Genomic DNA, 19,864 nt, shown 5'->3' with positions numbered 1-19,864 from the left:
AGTTTGCTTCAGATCTTACCCTTGGTAGCTTTGCTGTCTTGCCTAGTTTCAACTTTCTCAGAACACCCTCTCACCAAAAGCCTACCATCTCATATAATATCATATGTTATCAATGGGTACAATTTGACAAGCTGTAACCATTGAGATGGATATGAATAATTCATGAAAGCAGATGAGTCTCTATTATTTCAACCATCTCTCAATGGTTATTTTTATTAATCTGTTGTGTACCATCAACAAATCAGAGAATTTTCCATGTATTTCAAGGAAAGATAGCACCAGAAAGCTTATTCCTTATACTCAACATCTTATTTCACATAAAAATGAAAATACTTCAGGGAAAGTAATATCTTCATTTTATAAACCAAAGGGAAAAAAATTTTGTGTAAAACCAAAAAAAACCAAACAAATAAACCCTCAGAAAATCCCAACCTACCTTGTCTTTAAAATAAGGAAAATATGAACTATACAGTTTGTCATCAGGAGCATTCATCGGAGTTTTCTTTTTTGTGTGTGTGTGTGGTACAGAAAAAACATTCAAGACAAATTTACTGAGAAGAAGATGGAGTGGGGAGCTGTAAAACAAAAACACACCTACCTACCCACACTTGAGATCCTGAAACCATACATGATAGCTGATGAGTTACCCTAACACAAGCCATGCTAGGTAAATACTTTCAAATATAGAGAGGTGAATTCTTATAAGTCAAGTCCACCATAACTGCAATCAATCATGAAACAGATACACAAGCCCAAAATAATATATCTATATATGCAAATATATAGATATATAGTTACACTCAGTAAGCACAGCTCCTCCTGTAACAAATTACAACCTTGATATTAATAGTTAAATTTAAAATTCAGAAAAAGTGACAATAGAATTCTTACTGTTTCAAGTATATTTCTATTGTATGAATTTATAGATTTGAGTGATTATGAGCTAGTACTGATGGCCATGACTACTGACCATGGCAACTGATGCATAAAATAATTATTAAAGGAAATTATATAAAAAATGTTGTCAGTAATTACAAAATTAATAATCACCATATTTGAGAAAGCAGCCAGATGCAAGAGTGCCTTCTCAGTGTTAATTTACATACTGAAAATACTAAAATCAATGATTGAAAGGTAGGAAACAGTGACATACTAAGCATCCTTATTGGGACCCTAGTCAGGTTCCAAAATAAATCAGAATCACTCACATATAATTTTAAAGTGAAGAATGTCTGCAAATGAAACTTCACCAGCTTGGTTCAATGGTTCTTTAGGAGGGTCACAGGAAGGGATTAACAGTCAAAACCAATTTTGACTATACTGTATATTGAACTCCATTCTGAGTATTACTGTACAATCAAAATTGCCTTATATAACATGCTGACAGTACAGTGTTACAGAGTTTATATGCAGCCATTACTTATTCAAGCCATAATGGTTTTTATCTTATCAATTCTAATTAGAATTAATTTAAATTGGACAGATACATAAGTTAAAAATTTATATAAACATTTATATTAGACTTGCAAATAAAATTAGAAAGTTACATAAGGACTGCTAAGTCAAAGCATTTCAACTTGTTTCTGGTATTGCCCATTTGTGAATATATCAGGAAAAAAGAGTAACAGAACTGTGCAAATCTGTTGCAATATTCTCCTCACAAAATCTTCCACCTCCTGCAAACCTACACGTAAGCGATTTCAAAATCCAATTGTATTTGAACAGTAGAATGCGGTAACCAAAAATCAGTTGAAGAAAATAGCCTTTTTTAAAACAGAACTTGGCATTACTTGTAAGATGTAAACCCAATAAATATTAAACAGAATATGTATTTCATTCAATAAAGAATTCCAACTTCTACTTTTTAAGATGCCAAATTAAAAAATAAAACCACCTTTTCCCACACTTCTTAATGATTAGAAACCAAGAAGCCTAAAAAAAGCTTCTCCCATAAAGTGACTTGTGCTGCACTGAGTGCCTTTTGGTGTAATACAAACTTATTGGTAAATATTGCTGCATACTTAAAAAAGGAAGTAGTCATTCTCACTTCTACTTTATGCACATTCCAATTTATGTCACCTCTTTGTTTACTTAGTTTTACTTTCAAGTTTTGTTGTTAATTTTATACAGCTTTAAATAGGCAATTTAATATCCATATATAAGACTTGTCACAACTTGTTAATCAAATGCTTTTTCGCAACTATAGTTTAGACATTTTGAATGTATTCATCTTACTTGTGTTGCATCAAATGAAAATGTGCTGGAGATGCTTTAATTAACTTTCGTACCAAGATTCTGAAAGTATTAGATCTGATCTCTTGAGAAAATGTAGAAACCAATTATGCGACTAACTCTTCCAAATATTCCCATGACAGAGGAGTCTAAATCTCAAAAAAGAGACCACAAAATGCAATAAAAAAAAATAAAATTCTGCTTTTATCTTCTGCTTTGGATTAACTTAGCCTCAAGCGCTCTTCTAGAAATGTATATTTTAATTATTTGCATTGATATATTGGATAGGAGAAAAAGAATATATTAACTTCAATCAATTACAATGAGACATTGCTCTCAAGATAAAGCAATGAGCTTTAGGTAAGAAAGCTAAGAAGGTAAGAAAGCCTGAGCTTAGGTAAGAACAGGTATTAGCCCTGATAGAGAAGATCATGATCACTCAGACTATGAGATGATCTAACCAGCTTTAACGAAGAAAACCGTTCAAAATTTATGTTAAAGCATCTAATAAAGAAGAAAAATTAAAAAACAGGACAACAAAATGTTGTTCAATGCTGTTTCAGTTAATGTGCTATTCTACCAAATCAAGTCAATTCTTTTGGTTCAGTGTAGCTCAACTTGAGCATAGAATGTTTTGAGATCCACTATAATGGATGGTAGTTAAAAATAATGTCAAATTAGGAAGTCATAAAATAAGGCCAGAGATTTTTTTTTTGTACAATAGACTAAACTATACTCAGGCAAGAGAAAGGGAGAGATCTCCAAATCATTTTATTAGCTAGAACAAAATCAGTCTATTTTCTAAGAGGGACATCTATCATTACATCATCCCTGGCAAAATTTACAGTCTGATCTGTATTTAATTTTAAACCAGGATGTTCTAATACTCTCATGTTGTTTCAGGTCATGCTCCCATTACAGTACAGCTTCATATAGGGTTCCACAAAATTCAGCAGTCTAAGATTAAATCAACCATGCAAAATTCAAAGTATCTCCAAACTTTATTCCTAATTCTTAGTTTGAGATACAAAAATCCTGGTTTTAAATGACTTTATAATTACATAGAAATTAAATCAAAACAGCAACCAAGAAGCTATTTTCTAAATAGTACAGACAAACTTTGCTTTCCACTCCACTCATTGTATTTCTGGAGACTCTGAGCTCTGCTCAAGACTGCAGCTGCTGTTTCAGGACTGCATGCACTTTTGCTCTGCTGTGTTTTCCAGTTTGTTTTTGTTTCTCTTCATGATACCACATAGCACTCTTACATAACCCTCAAGGAAGCCACTGTTAAGAAGCTTATATATGCAAGCATTTAATTTTTAAAAATGTTTCAAAGTGCAGACCCCAACCTTCCCACACACTACCTATCCCTTGACTGTCTCAGCTTTGTCTGCTGAACCTTTTTCTGTCTTTTTTAGACCCCTCACAGCTTCAGTAGACCCTGTGATGTCTGACAGGCAAACCAAACTGGTTTTGCAGTGGTCGTGCAGAAGGAACAACGCGTAATTCCATGAACTGAAGAGCAACAAGACTTGGCAGACCCTTCCCTTCTTTCCAGGAAAGCAGAATCACCCCAGTTCCTAGATAGATCAAGCGTATAGAGGTCTTGACTACTCCTGCAAGCAGTAAGGGCTCGATGGCTGGGCTCGGAGTGAGAGAGCAGCCCTTTAACCGGGACAGACCAGTGGAGGGGCTGAGGAAGCCCAGAACCACACCCCCTCCTGCTTCCCATGCCATGAGCAGTGCCGGGGGGTGTCGTTTTGTGGGTGACCCCCAGCTGCAGTTACACAACCCCCCAGTTCCTGAGGGACAGACTGCCAGACCATACTGCTCTGGGGTACTGTGGTTTCACAGGCGGTAGCCTGACTGCCATCTACAAATCTTTAAATTGAAAACAAAAAAAGGGAAACTGTTTGTTATGTATCATTCATAAGCATGGTTAAATGCCACCTTCCCCAGTGAATTGTTTAAGGGAACAGAGGAAGCAAATCTGGAGTAGCTATTACTGTGCTGCCTTCAGCACATGAAAGACCTGAATCTTCTCAAATTTGCTTCAGTTTCCTGAACCCTGCATAGACCTGTTCAAACCCACTGCAGGCTGAAGTAAGAGGTTGGTGGGAAATGATATATAGACTTCAAAATGCCACAGACTTTTACCTAAACTCTAATGAATTAGCTCTGCAGCCAAAGAAAGGTTATGGCTTTTGTAGATGAAATAAAGACAGCTTCTATAACCTGCAAAGATGGTAAAAGACTGCAAAGGTAAAGTTGACCATGTGCCATGATTTGCCTCTATCTCCCCTTGGCAATTAACTGTATGTATTCTATTCTATAGAACGTAACATAACAATGGAGAGTTACTACACATGAAGGAGATCAGTCCAAAGAACTTTAAAAAATTCAAAACAAAGTTCAATCAAAATTTAAAATCATCTTCTGACCTCTCAATTTAAATTACAATAAGCCTTATCATAGTTTCATACAGTATTTGAGTAACAGTCATTTGGATTGAGGAATTGATTTTAGAGCTCTGTGTTTACAGATTCTCACTACTTTAACTAGCAGGTACTAAAGTTTCATGGAGTTCTGAAAAACAATACTGAGTTAATTTTGTGGGTTTTCATTTATTGTGTGTGAGTCATGATGCTGTATAGCGTGGGTAAAATGTTATAATAAATATCTCTTTTTCCCTAGACAGTGTTTCCAACAAATAGTTCTAATAAAAAAAAAAAAAAAAAAAGTATCCCAAGCATAAACTAAATATGGTTTCACAAAGGAAGGGAGTTAAAATGAAATTCAAAAAAACCTTCGATTAATGTTATTAGTGCTAAAATCCTAGTGTGTCTAGCTGTCCTTGCAAATTCTAAAAAAAAAAAAAAAGTTAATAATTTTGTGTTTCCATTTAAAGTACAGTGGGTGTTTAAACATGCTGTAAAACAATGAAAGTTGAGAAGGAGAATCAGTAGCAGATTTCTTCATGAGCAAAAATAAAACTAGTAGTAAATAAGGATGATGTTTCACCTCCACATTACATGCTAACTGTATTCTTGAGATAATGAAAGTCATGGCTAAATACTGTAAACTGTCATGTTGAATTTACTTCAATTCACAGTCAAAGAAAGCAGTATTGGTCCTAATGATTTTAATTATTCCTTCTTCAAAATAGAGGTTTAGGAGAGTTGTACTTGCAAAAATATTGACAATATCTAATTGCTTCTTGACCTGAATATGCACATATCTTTAAATTTCCAACCATCTGAGAATTTTTGGCATGTTCTCCTAGTTACATGTGCAAGGTCATGTATACCTGACCATGTGAATTTAGGCATTAAGATCTCTATGAAATTGATATTTCTGTTTTGTCTTTGTCTGAAATATCCTAATCTTAATATTTGCTCTTTTTCTTGATTACACTCGTGCTAGATTTATACCTATTTCAGTTTTAGCAAAATCACATCTTTTAAGTGAGGGGCTAAGATTGATTTACTTTACTTTCCCCATTTCTAGATCAATATCCCTGTTTCTAGGTTTGTTTCTAGGTTTATAATGTAAGAGAATTTCAAATTTATTTTTATGGAAGATTAAAATTTTTAGTCTCTTTTACAGCAGAAATATTCTTCCTCCCAATCTAAAAACATTTCAAAAAATCTGCTGTGGCACCATCAAATTACTTTTTTAGACTGCAATTTTTTTAATATTTTCAATTACTTAAAAATTCTTAGGGTTGTCATCCTGTTTTTCCCAGGGATATTTGAACAAGTATCATTTGAAAATGTTTCCATTTTAATTGTCATTTTGTCTTTCAGATTTGTGTTAAAATACATCTCTATTTGTATGATTTGTATCTTGGTGGCCAGTTGCACTGAAACATTCACAACTTGGAAGAGAATAAAGACATACTGAGTAATTATTTTCAAATGTGCATATTATTATTTTAACATATCTTCATTCTATGGTTACCTATTAAGAAATTCCATATTACATTAACAAATGGGAAAAACGTAGGTAGTTGTGTGAGCTGCCATATGTGAATCTATCAGGGTTGTGTTTCTATTTGCTCTTTTGTCTTCTCTTTTATTCTATACCCACCTCACTTTCTAGAATTTGTTAACTTTGACCCCAGAATGATGATTTGTAGTAGTAACTGACAAAATATTATTCAAGCAGAATTGCTTCTCTTTAGCTTCCAGACAATGCAGGAGATAAAGTAAGAGACTGTTATTCTGTTTAGATAGTGACAACACCACCTGCCTAGTACTGCTTTTGTCACTTGTATAAGTTCTTCCAAGGTCATGACTCATTAGAATATTTAAAGGAACAAGATACTTCATTTCTACCTGCAGCACACAATTTATTAACAAACCTGTTTCACTATGAATGAAAGAGTTAAATAACATTTACGTCTCTGTAGATTTACTTCCTTTACATATACCCTTCTATAGATCACTTGAGTAAGAGACACCGTGGTAGAATATCTGCTTTTTAACAGGTTTATAGTCTGAGCACTACACCATCTGCACTTGTTTCCTGCTTGGGCTATGGTTGAGCTTATGCAGTTAGTTTTAATCCATAAAATCTTAAATGACTAAGACCTAGGTATTTGTAGTCACCTCTTGTTCAGTACTACTGGAATGATATACTTAATATTTTATATATTAGAAGACTATTGGAAGGTTCTTTCACTTTCTATACTTTCCCTGTGTTAACTTTTCTTTTTAATTATATGGGACAAGGGTATAAAATGTCTAACAACCAGATTTGCATATTCTGCTACATTAGAAAGTATTAAAAGAAATTGAACATGGAGGTTTACTTCCAATATGAGATGAACAAAATAAAACAATTAAATGTGAATTTGAATGACCATATTCAAATCTTAAATTACATAAAGATTTATATATTATTAAAGCCATTTAAATATCATTATTGGATGCCTTAAATTATCGTAATTTGTTCTAATTTCCATTTGTTCCATAAATAATTTGATGGCTTTAAATGGAATTGTCATAAAATATGGACGTTTTGCTTTTTTCCCCTAGCACTTTGTTTTCTGGACACATTTCTCTGTCTCTATACACATAAATATTATCAAAACTATGTCTAAATTATCTTGACAACGTTTTTGTGTCACACTAAAAACACTTCTTTTCCCTTTACTACCACCTCCAGAAATCTATAATACATTATGGATCTTTCAGCAGGTGTCTTTTAAAAGGGTTTGGTAAAATATCAAGAAGGCTGGAAGCAGTTTCTAATGGGAAAGTATGAAAACTGCTGTGCATTTATTCAACATATATTCATTTTGGCAACGAGATTAAATTTCTTATTAATATTCCCAAATCATACTGAATTTGGATGATATGAATGAAAAGGCTGTCAGAAATAGGGTCAGTGCAACATTTGATTTGGAAGAGTGTAAATACATTCTTTGTGATTTAAATAGAAAAGTGGTTTGGCAATTTATAAAGTCAAAGCCTAGTAATAATTTGTAGTTAAACAAGGCTACAAAATAACTTGATCTGAACCTTCATAATCGTGAACAGTATCATGTCATGAAGCCATAAAGTGTATTTTTCTTTTTTATTACCTATATTTACATACCATTGTTAAGCATTATTTTCAGAACCTTATGTCAATTCAACCTTCAAATAGGCTTCCTTAAGCCACAATTCAGCTTCACATATTCAATCACATCTGGTTTTTTTGGGGTCATGAATATTTGTCAGTTTTGCATACATCTCTTTGCAGAAGGTGAATTGTTGTTTGAGTAGTTCTATTACAGGTCTTCCACAGTAAATCTGAATACAATCACTTGTTGAGAATTAGTTCTGGGAGGATGAAAACTTCAGGTTTAAATTCCTTTACTTCTTAATTGTCCCAGTTGTACTTCTGATCAAATATATCCCACAAGCTTGATTTACCTTACTCTTTTCTGAAAGTGTGTAGGGAAACTGTATTTTCAAGCTCTGTAGTTTTATGAAGTTGCTAACTCTTTTACAATATATGTTTAAAGTTTGAAGTTTTATCTATTTTGTTTTAATTATATGTGTTGGTACTCCAATTTAAAGGGTTTTTCAGCAGTAACTAGAGCAATTGAGCACCATAATTCTAAAAATTTGTTGTGCTCCTGACACTGTCTTTAAACAACCAGCCAGAGTTTTTTGAAAGTCATTTGTAATGACTTCTCCAAGTAGTAGCTCACTTTCTAACAGTTTGTTTACAGCAATGTCTGAAGTCTACAAAATTTAACTCATTGGGAAATACTTGATAGCCAAATCTGCTTTCTTTGGATGATGCCTAACTAAATTTCAGGGAATGCCAAAGTCTCTGTAGAACATGAAAGCAGCGAACGGTATCTCAGTAATCTTCCTTGTATGTCTTTCTGCCATGTGTCTTTCTCACAGTAAATTGTAAGGACCTTATTTATCCAGACAGTCTAATCAATCCTATGCAGAACTTCCTTGTAGAAAAGATCTTTCTATTGCATACTGTGGCATCTTACATCTATATAATGTGCTTACAGAAATAACCATCTTTGGTATCCTGCTTCTGCTATTAGTTTTAGAATATTTTTGTCCTAGAGGCAAATTTGTGGAATTTTCTAGAATATCAAACTACAACTATGCAATTAATACATGGAAATACTTTGAAAGATGCATGCAGAAGTTTTTTGTGCATGCAGCTGAAAAAAAATACACTCAAAATGTCAATGGCTTATTGTATTCTCCTAAAAGCTTCTGGCACATTTTGGGGGGGCATATCCCAATTTGTTTAATAATCAAGGAAGCTCACCTATAGCTAACCTGGCATTTCCTGCAAAGTAGACTTCAGTAAAAACAAGTTACTATGTTGTAGTTTTTAACAATAGAAGAAAAGTGTTGTATCTTTGTAAGTACTATGTGATCTGTCTTTCAGTGACTGTATGACATGCACAGTTTTGACATGTTTCTGCTTTATTCTGGGAAGTGACTTCAGATAATAAGTTAGATTGCTGTTATTACAAAGATTGGTTTCAAATCCAATTTTCAGGGGCCAAGTTGGATATTAGAGCCATTAAGTTGCACATCTTGGCCCAAAATTTTGCTATTCTAATGTTTTTACATGATTAAACTACTGCTTATTAGGTATACCTAATGACCAATCCCTCACTGTGATCTGCCTTTAAGTACATAAATATTACACCATGAACTCTGAGGAAATAACTGGCCTGTGGGAGTAAAATATGTTCTTTTTCCCTTTCAGTGTATGCCTTTTATCCCATGATATCCATTGTGCTCTTTTAAAATTCTTAATAAAGAACTGCTATCGGGAATGTTTCTGCATGTGAGCCCATTTGCTCATAACAATTAATTTCAAGCACTTCCAGTTTATTCTTTCACTTTTACTACTCATAGACAAAGCATACTCTTACCAACCATCTACAGATTTAGCTTACCTCAAAGTTACATCCTGTTGCAAAGGCTAAATTTTACACTTACTGTCTTTCTCCCACCATCAAAGCAAAGCTTCTTAGAGTTTTTCCTACATGCAAATATTATGTAAATAAACCTTTTAGCTTTTTAATATTTTTTAAATCTGTTGTTTACTGAGCATATTTCAAGGTATGTCAGTATCTTGTTTTATAAGCAAGAGTTGAAGTAGATAGGTGTACTATTGTTGATAAGCCTACATTTGAAATGTAGAAAAACTAGAAGACTATTTTTTTTTAATAAAAATGTTACTTAAATCACAGAAACTATACTCTTTCAGTGCTTTCCACATCCAAAGATTAATATCACTTCAAAAAGATACAAAATTTATCCAAGTCTAGAGATGGGGGAATGGGTAGTTTCAAATATTAGGAACAGTAATTTGAAGTCACATCAGGACGTATAACTTCCATGACATCTTTTTTTGGAACAATTTAAAATAAAGTAAGAAGGTTTTAAGAAAAACATCAAAGAGGCTCTAGAAGAATATTTAAAAGAATGTAAAATAATACAGATGAACATATTCTAGGATTTTCCAGCATCAGAGAGCACAGGGAGTATGATATAATACACTTTGTTAGTTTCCATTGAGGAAGAGAAAGCTTTCCAAGGAAGGGAGAGGACAGACCACTATTTTCGCAGAACTTTGTCTTTCATAGGATAAGGACAATATTTTGAAAGTAGTGTTCCAAATACAAGTCAATGCAAACAAAGTCTTCTTGCCTCTGCATACAAGTATCTCAAGTAACTGTAGAATGCAGAGAAGAATTTTCGTCTTAAATTCAAGGTTTTGACACTGAAGAGTTTCTGACAATGAGTGAGTCTACTTAAGAAAAATCTGAGGAAATTCTGGAAGAAGAATAATAATAGATTAGATGATTTACTTTGTGCATCCAATCTTTTAATCTTCATGCAGTTAGTGTGCTTTTGTCAGCTAAGAATCTAGTTTTGCCATTTTTCTTTTTAAACTGAAAAGTCCAACACATACGAAGAACTTGTACAAAGAAACTACTAGTCTGGTCTTGGTCAACTTAGTTGATAGTAACATAATGAAATAAAGACATTGTGAAGAAATACATTTGTTGTCTCTTTTTCAACTTATGAAATATCTAGAAAAGATTCCAGAGAGATGTACATTATTCAGATTTAAACATATTGTAAAATGAGTCTACACTGAAATAATGGAAATTAGAAACTTGGTTACTTTTAAAAGCTCTAATTAGTGTTACCAAACCTGTTGTATGCTTCCATGTAGTCATCAGAAAAGTACTAATAACACCAAATTCCAATTCCATTAGAAATTCTTTTGAATTGGAATGCTCTGCTGTTGGTTTACATCTAGGCATACAGATGAAGGAATTGTAGCTGATCTAACAGAATGAAAGTTGGAGAGCAGTGTTTTAAAAAAATTATAGGAAAAAGAAAAACTCATTAGTATCTTCAGTGACCAACTTGTGATCAATCTGTCAAACATTTGAACTTTGAGATAGTTGAAGTCAGTTTTAGATTCTAGAATTTATTGTAGCATGGCCTGATGGAAAATTTGTCAAGGAAATAGTATGTAATTAAAAGTAGTAGCAGTAGGTAAGAGTTCTTATTTTGTAAAGAATTTACTTGACTTAAAAATTCACACTTTTTCCACTCCTTTATGATAAGAATAATTGATATGAAACTAAAAGGAAGAAAACCCTAAGCAAAGTATGGAGCGTAATGAATATTTATGTTTAAATTTTGCTGCTAAGACATTATATTATTCTTTCTTTCTTGTAAACGAATTCATTCAGATATTGGCTTTCTTGCCCTGTGAAAAATTTACGTAGCTTTTAAATTAATGTTACTGAAAACATTCAACATATTTTTAGGTACCTTGATAGATGTTTGGACCATTTATCCACTCAGAATCAACTGCTTTGCAGTCTCCCAGAAAGTTGGATATGTTTAGTACTTCACAAAATCATGATGTTTAGAAATCAGGATCAATCCCATTCCTACAGAAGAAAGTTTAGTGAATGTAAATACCACCATGTTTATTCCTGAAAGTAGAAATGAAGCTATCTCTTTTCAGGATGTGTAAAATTTTGTGTGCACTCCTGAAAAAGGTATTATGACATAGCTGAGAACAATTTGAGTCTTGACACCAGTAAGCTTGAAAGGCTTCCCTCAAGGCAATATAAAAACTGAGCTAGTTTCAAATGGTTAAAATGGAACTAGGTTTACCATGATCAGCAGAAAAGCATTCCTGTGGTATCTGCCCACATGACAGAAAAAGACCTGTAGTAAAAAATGTTGAGTCTTAGTTCTATAGCCAGTTTGCAGTTATAAAGTACAAACTTTTCTAAAGTTTCCAGTGCTGATGGCAATGAACTGTGGATTTGGAGCAGTGCAAAGACTTATTTAAAAAAAAAAACCTGCTTGCCAGTAAGTGTAAACAGATGCAAAGTTATGCACAAGTGACATCTGATGCGTCTACAGTCATAGCTTTATAAATTGTTGCTTTGCTTCAGTTTGAATGAAGAGGTCTTTATGGCAATTTTAAATGAAACTTTTTATCTGTGCAGCTTTCATATGCCAAGTTCACAAAGATTTCTGCTTTAAGATTTTAATTATCTTCATTTTTGAGAAGTCAGATTCTAGGGTTACTCATATTACTGCTTTATATTTGTTATTCCCAGCAAATGAACAAATTTTTTGTTGTTAGTAGTAAGTGTTTTGACTCTGCTATCTTATCTCTCCCTTTCTTTTCTCCTTCTCTGCGTCTTTTTTCTACTTTTTTCTCCCTGATGTTGATAATTTCCAGAAACAAATGAATAAACTTTTTTCCTGCCTTTGTTTGTGCTAGAAATCTAGCAGTAATGGGTGCAGCTTTAAATGTTATTTATTTCACTGTTGAAAAAACAACAAACTTCCTCCTATGTAACACTTTCAGGAAATTTAAAATAAAGATCTCATGACCAAATTATAATTACAGCAGTTTTTTATTAAGAAGAAAAGCATCAATTAATCTCTGTATATTAAAAAAGAAATGTGCACTTGGTGATTTTACTAATTACAAAGGTCTGAGGCTCACCATATCTCATGAAAGCACTAGAAAGAAAATCACTTAGTTAGGGCTAAGGGTCATTTCTGTATTTATTCCTATTTTTATATGCAAACAAATAACAACCAGGAAGCTAAAGCTAAATTTTATCAAAGTCAGTCTGATGACTGATCAGCAGATTATCCTATTTAACATTGTAACCATTGCGTTCACATCTGTTAGGATTACAAAGCTTCCCTCTGTTAAGAATTTGAAGGTAGAATAAGTAGCATCTGAAAGACTAATACCACTGCTACATGTGAGTCCTCTTCCTGGAATAATTGGGAGTATTAATTGTGTTGCTCTTTGTTGCCTTAGACTTGGCATGCACACTGTCTACAAAAAAGCAGAGCATGCCAAGTCTGGTCAGCATCAGACAGTCACAAAAACTTCAAATTAGAGACAAAATTTCAAGAAATACAGTAGTTAAATGTCTGAAGCATTTGAACTGGGATTTTGTTTTGGTGAGATTACATAAATGGTTGTTGCAAATAATATATTTCTTAGTATCTTTCAGTAAACAAAGTTACTTTTGTTCTAAGCTAAAAATTCTTATGAGAAATGTCAAACTCACATGATCAATTTATGAAGTGCTTAAATCACAAAAGGTTATCTGTATTTTTCTCCTTCCAAATATTGAGTGTCTGCAGAGCAGCTGACTGTGTGACTTTTTTTTTTATTCTGAATAAGTTGAGCAAAAAACTTCTCATGAAGACTATATCCAGACTTAGTAGCTAATTGTGTCTGCAAGCACTACATTGTGATCTACTCCTGTCACTGTTTGGAATAAGGTTTTTGTGCATCATATAGGAAGAAGTACTAGTCTGTTGTTGCAATATATGTAGATAACTGGATGTTTTTCATCTCGGTCCTTTACTTGTGGTGACCTTAGAGAAACAACTTTCCCTCAGAATGTTCCTTGATTCATCAAAGTGTGAAACTGCGATTCTTACAAGGTAATAGCATAATTATATTTTGCAAAGCACTTTCAGACTACCAAAACCAGTCCAAATAAGTTTGTTTATCTTCAGAGGAGTTGCAAGAACTGTTGTATGGTTCTGAATTTATTTCCTAATTATTTTCACACAAGGCTGCTCAACATACATATTTTACAAAAGGCGTGACTTTTTTTTTTGTGCATATATTGCTTTTCTTCTTCTCCCCAAACTTTTCTTTCAGACTACTAGCCCTGAGGAATTCTAATTTTGTATCTAATTAATTCTACTGTTGCTTAACTGCATCTGCTTAAAATGTGTTTAAAGCCTTTGATATAGATTAAAAAAAAATGCCTGTTTTCCTGTGTTTTTATTTATTACACAGAACCACCTGTTGTTTTGTATTAAAAACATTGATTCATTGAGATTATTTCTCCCCTTAAGGATTTTTAAGAAACACTGTATCTGTTGAGTAAGCTTTTGTTATTGTTTTACCCTCCTTATTTTCTCTCCTGACTTCTTAAATATTAAACTGTAGCATATACATCAAGTACAAAAATGCTACAGTGGATAATCGAGACAGAAGTTGAATTGCTTTATAGCTGCTTTTATCAGCATATAGTTTAGTGTGCTGAGACTGACATGGAAACCAACAGACTTTCCATTAGTGCTCTTCACTGTGTACCATGTAGCTTTTATTTGAATGTTACCTTTCACCATACTGAAATTAGGCTTTTAGTTATAAGTTTTAACATCTCTATGCAAACTGAATTCATTTCTGCTTGGGGAAATACACCTGTGTTGTTATGTTTGATCCTAAAATCACTCATGACTAAAACAGCAGATGTGCCTGGAAGAGAGGGAGACAGACAGACAGGGAGTGTAGGCAGGGTGAGAGAGAGAGGAGTGGTGATTTTCTGCTGTCCCAAGACTCTTTTATCCTTAAGACCATTTCTGAGGGCAATTTGTCTCCACAATCTTTCAACCATATAAATGATATAAACCGTATAAATGATACATATATCTTATCATGATATTCTATCCCATTTTTTATTTTTATTTTTTGGAACAGAATTCCACTACTAGACTCAATAAATGGCTGTATCTACAGTTGCTATTAATCTTTCCCTGAAAGTATTTAATACCATAAACATACACACACACACTTTTCTCATAATCTGAGTGTTTAGTTTGCATGAGAAGAAATAATGCCAGCTTTATTGATTTTATAAAGATCTGATGGTGTAATAGCTTCACGTAAATTTGTTGGTATGTAGTATAGGCCAAACAGTAAACTCCTCCTCTTTACAATACCATAACAGACAAATAGCCTATATTTATAATCATCAGAGAATACTTGAAATTTCCATACATTTGTTTCCAGAATACAGTATGTGAATGAAGTGAGTTTTTTCTTGGTATAATTCCTTTATTTTCAAATTTTAATTGCACAGTTCCTTTAATTTTTTCTTGCACTTAAGCCTGTCAGAGAACTGATGAAATGCACTGATGAAACTGATCCTACTACTTCACCTTTAGCAATGTTTTAGTCACTCAAATACGTGTTCATTTCCAGAGAGATCTTCTGCATTACCTTTTCTGTAACATTTTATCTGCTTTCTGTAACAATCTTGATTATGTTCCTTTCCCATAAATATAAGTAATTTTTCACCCTGCTCTCAGAATTTTGCAAACACACACTAGCTTTTTGTGGAAGGTTGGCTTCGCTACTGTCCAAAATCAGGTCATTTAATAACAAGAGTTGGCAGCATTTCAAAGTCTTATACTTTCAGGACTTTGAAGATTCCAAAGATTCTCCTCTGCTGTCTTTTGAAGTTCCATTTTATTAATCAGACAGAAAGCCATTTTGGCCAAAGTTACTTTGGGTGATGTGGTATAATTTGAAATGAGCAAATCTGTATTTCTCATTAGGATAAAATCTTTGATATTGATGTATGACTAATGGACTGCTAATGTAAACGATAATATTTCTGTATTAGCTGGTTTTGGGTCAAGAATTTATGAATAAACCAAATTAACAAAATGCAGTATATATTACTGAGACAAAAAAAAAAAGCAGTGCTCAAAAAACCCCCATCCAATCCATTTAAAAAATGCATTCCAACATGTTTTCATTTATTTTGTTCATAGAAATAGTACTATTGACTTTTTTCTGTATGAAGATACAGATTAATCTAAGTCTTACAAGTCAAGTTTTATTAATTTTAATAATTTTTAAGAAAACAGATGGTGTCTTACACTTAACTAGATGATGGGGGGGGGTTTTGTCTGTTCGATTATGCCAGACAATTATGCCAGAATTGTAATTGGTCCTGTTAAGGATTCAATAAAATTTTACAATTTGTTCTCATTATTATTGAGCAGAGTCTCTACTGAGTTTTGATATGAGAAAGAAACCAAACAACTGGTAGTGGGGACAGAAGGAATTACAATCTGAAGTAGTAGTTAGTGCATGGGATTCCTGGAATGATGGCTCATGTTGCTGTTCCAAGGCATGGGATGTTATGGACTAAAGAAGATGACACTAGGGAGATTTGACTGGGTGCAGGAGGAGGAACTGAAGAATAAAGAGTACTGGGCATATATGCTATGCCATGAATACATTCAATTCATGTTTCTAAACAACTCAGGAGCAGATTTAATTCTTTTGGGTTCAAAAGTGGCCATGCAAATATGAGTAGGCAACGAACTGTTGCATTACAGAGCTGAATTTATTGAGAATTAGAAGTATTCATTTAAAGATGAAAATATTTAAATCTTATATCCCTGTTTTACTGAAGTAGCAGCTCTGATGTGCAATTTTAAGACAAGAAAATAAACATATTAAAAGACTGAAACACCTGTTCAGGGATAAGAATTTGCTGTGGGCATGGAAAAAAAAGGAAAATAAAGCTGTCTTATGCATGATGAAAGATTTTGCTTTTTAGTTCTTCAAGTGCAAATAGACTGGTAAGAATTGCTTTGGCAGCAAGCTGTGATATATTTCCTACTCCCCTTTTCGTATCACAATTCATGTTTTCCTCATGTACCTCTAGGAGGTTATGCATACATTTTTGTAAACATTCTTCTGACAATAGTACAGAAAAACATTCATCCTTTGAGAGAAGAGCAGAAAGAATTATAAATATGCAGCTGGTCAGCCGGTATTCTCAGTGTTAGTCCTTAGAACTTAGTTTAGACTTAGACTGCCAGACATCAAAGCCAATCAGACATTGCTTCTAAGAACATTTTTGTTTAAGTGTTTCATTGATTAGCTATGATTTCTGGTGATACTTTTCAAAATAAAGGAGCAGCCTGAACAGGAGGCTGTTAGTTGTTCCTTTGATCCATGATGGTCTTCACTTGTATGAGCCTTCCACACCCTGATGAACTAAGTGATAATAACACTAGTTCCACTCAACAGCTTATTCACTGGAATTTAACAGTTTACAGAAGCTCCTGAAAAGTTTAAGCAAGAACTATTATTTATTACAATCCGCAAAGTCATAGATCAAGAAATTAAAGGGTAGCTGAAAGTAAAGTTTCATCTAAAGCAGGGTCAGTTTGCATACTAGAGGTAGTGAATAGCTTTCAGTTCTAATTAGTGTATTAACTTAGCAAATAGATGACTTCCAACCTTTAATTTCCTTTTAAAAATGAATGGTTTCAAGTTCCTTTCCACATACATTTCTACATAAACTCTTTAACACTTGTTTCGTACATATCTATACTACTGTTCTATATAGGGTAAATGAAGCAGAAGGCAGGTTGCATTTATCCTACGACAAGATGAAAAGCTGATTATGCAGATGAGTGCAGATGAAGTGGAAACCTCTCAGAGATTAGGTTTTGCTCTCAGTGTGCCCTACATTGCAGCCTACATAATCGTTTCATGTTGGTTGCTTTCTGTGAACTCTGTCTCCATATAAACCACATGCTTGCAGAAAGGGGAGTTACTAACAAAGTAATTGCTAATCTTTGTTTGAAAATACTAAACATCAGAAGAGCAAGACTTACTTTCAGCCAGAGTTTTTTCCATTCTCATGTCTGCAGACACGTCTCAATATGCAGAGTATGAACTTGTATAGGTGCCCAATTCACAGTCAGAAAATCTCACGTAAAAAAAGAGAAAACCTCAATTTCCTAAGATTTCAAAAGGAAAGGAAGCTGTGAGTGGTCTAAAGTAATAGGAGTCTGATGTTCCCTAGTATTTCAAATAAAGGTGGATGTTTTCTGCTTAAGTTCAGTAAAATCATAATTGTTTATGAGAAATTGGCACAGTGAGCTAATAAAGAATTTAATAAATTAATTAATAAAGCAGAGCCAATGTGACACTGTCAGGAGTCTGTAAGTTACAGTGCAATGTTTGAATACTGAGAAGGGTCTTAAACACCAATGGGAATCAGAAGACCATTTCTTTCTCCCAGTTGTGTCAGTAACTAGAAATATTTCAGCTCTAACTCTGTTACTTTTAAATCGTCTCTAACATTTTTACCTAAGTAAGATGTTTCAAAGGCCTTTGTTATGGTGTCCTCCAGAATGGAAAACTTTCAGAGAACAGTGGTAGGAAGATTATTTGTAGAAAAGTAACATTCAGACCAATAAACTATGTATGTCCTTGCTCCATCTAAAATCCTGTTCTTTGAAATAGCTAGGTATCTTATGAGGTGGTTTAGGAACGCGGCTTGTATAGGGATTTACCTCTCTAAGCAGCGCTAGGAGTAAAGTGAAGGATTCCTTGTCCTCTAATGTCGCAGCTGAGAGTTATGTCTGGCTTGCTTGAGGGCTGTATTGCAATTACTGGGCTGAGCGGTGGCGACAGGATTGGCAGCGATGCTCACCCAGGAGCAGAACAGATTTGACGGATTATGCAACGGCAGTTAATGACAGAAATAAGCAGGCGGACGCCTTGATGCGTTAGGTCCCCTCTAGCCCCCGCTGTGCCGGAGAGCCCTCCCGGTGACACACCGAGCGGCGGCACCATCACCCATCACCCATCACCCATCACCCATCACCCACCACCCATCATCACCCACCACCCATCACCCATCACCACCCATCACCCATCACCCATCACCCACCACCCATCACCCGTCACCCATCACCCATCACCCACCACCCATCATCACCCACCACCCATCACCCATCATCATCCATCACCCATCACCCATCACCCACCACCCATCACCCGCCACAGCCGCGGGACCCTCCGGCCCAGGGCCCGCCCCGTGCCCGCGCCCTGCCCCGCGCGGAGTGGCCGCGCGCTGCCGCGCAGCCCGCCGATTGGTCAGCCGGCCTGTCAGTCCTGACGCCCCCCCGGCCCCCCCTCCCGCCGGGACGCGCGCACAGCGCGGGGCTGCGCCGGGAATTATCCGGGAGGCGGCGGCGGTCAGGGGGAGGAGCGGGGGGTGGCCCGGAATAGCGCGGGGCAGCTGCAGTCCCGCAGCCGCTCGGCATCCTGCGCCCTCGGCATCCTTCCCTGCACCTGAAACAGCAGCAGGAGCATCGCAGCCCTGGGCGCTGCTTCTCGCAAGGTAACACTTTACTCCTTCGTTCGCTTCCCCACCGCTCTGCCCATCTGCTCCGTTCCCCGCAGTGGTTCTGTCGCAATCGAGTGGATTACAAAATAAACCCACTAACTCAAGACTGCGGGAAGGTATCTCTTTAGTCCTCGTTAGCATCTCGTTTGCTCTCTCAGGGGTTATTTTTAGATAGCTTATGCGGGATCACGAGGGCTGTGATCTCTTAGTTTCTCTTGCAGTCCTGAGAAAGTCCGTAGCTTTCCTCCTTCCCTCTTTCCTGTCTGGGCTATTAGTGTAAATTATTACTGGATTACTTCCCTCCGCCGCAAAATGACTCTTAAAACTCTTCTTCTAGTCTGATGTGCGGGGTACGTACAGATAAGCGGGGAACGCGGACTGTTAAAATTCTGTAGCATTTGATGGGTGCAAATGCCGTCGTGCGCTCAGGAGGGCAGATGAGTGGGAAACACGTGATTAATATTTACAGCGTTCGGGCCGTCTGTTACTCGGTGTTGCAAAGCTTATCGGAGTCACCGTTGCAGGTGAGGCTAATGAACTGTTACCCTGCGATAGAACGCATTTGTATGCTGACATCTGCTGATGTCTTTTACATGCAGGAAAAGGACA

General features: G+C 35.2%; 1 protein-coding gene and 1 long non-coding RNA gene across 6 annotated transcripts in view; one reads left to right on the top strand and one right to left on the bottom strand.

Annotated features, from left to right (window-relative positions):
- Positions 1-10,064: 10,064 nt before the first annotated feature.
- Positions 10,065-18,713, bottom strand: LOC126650726 (uncharacterized). 2 transcript variants are annotated; one of them, XR_007631486.1, is made up of 4 exons: positions 18,417-18,713; positions 17,733-17,858; positions 11,571-11,692; positions 10,065-10,553 (listed from the first exon to the last, which is right to left on the bottom strand). It is a non-coding gene; the product is annotated as an uncharacterized LOC126650726 (long non-coding RNA). The 2 variants fall into 2 exon arrangements; XR_007631487.1 differs by having other exon boundaries at positions 10,065-10,452.
- Positions 18,714-19,127: 414 nt separating this feature from the next.
- FMN1 (formin 1) overlaps positions 19,128-19,864 on the top strand; it is a 186,406-nt gene continuing 185,669 nt past the window's right edge. For 3 of the 4 annotated variants that reach the window (XM_050335931.1, XM_050335932.1, XM_050335929.1), the window contains exon 1: positions 19,154-19,249. The gene's annotated coding sequence lies outside the window, so the exon portion shown is untranslated. Of the gene's footprint in view, positions 19,250-19,864 lie in introns of all 4 variants that reach the window. The other variant, XM_050335930.1, reaches the window with a different exon arrangement.

This window comes from Myiozetetes cayanensis, unplaced genomic scaffold (genome assembly GCF_022539395.1).
Source record: "Myiozetetes cayanensis isolate MyiCay16 unplaced genomic scaffold, myiCay2020 scf6-25, whole genome shotgun sequence".
NCBI lineage: Eukaryota > Metazoa > Chordata > Aves > Passeriformes > Tyrannidae > Myiozetetes > Myiozetetes cayanensis.
Note: the sequence above shows the minus strand (reverse complement) of the source record. Positions and strands in the feature narration are given on the sequence as shown.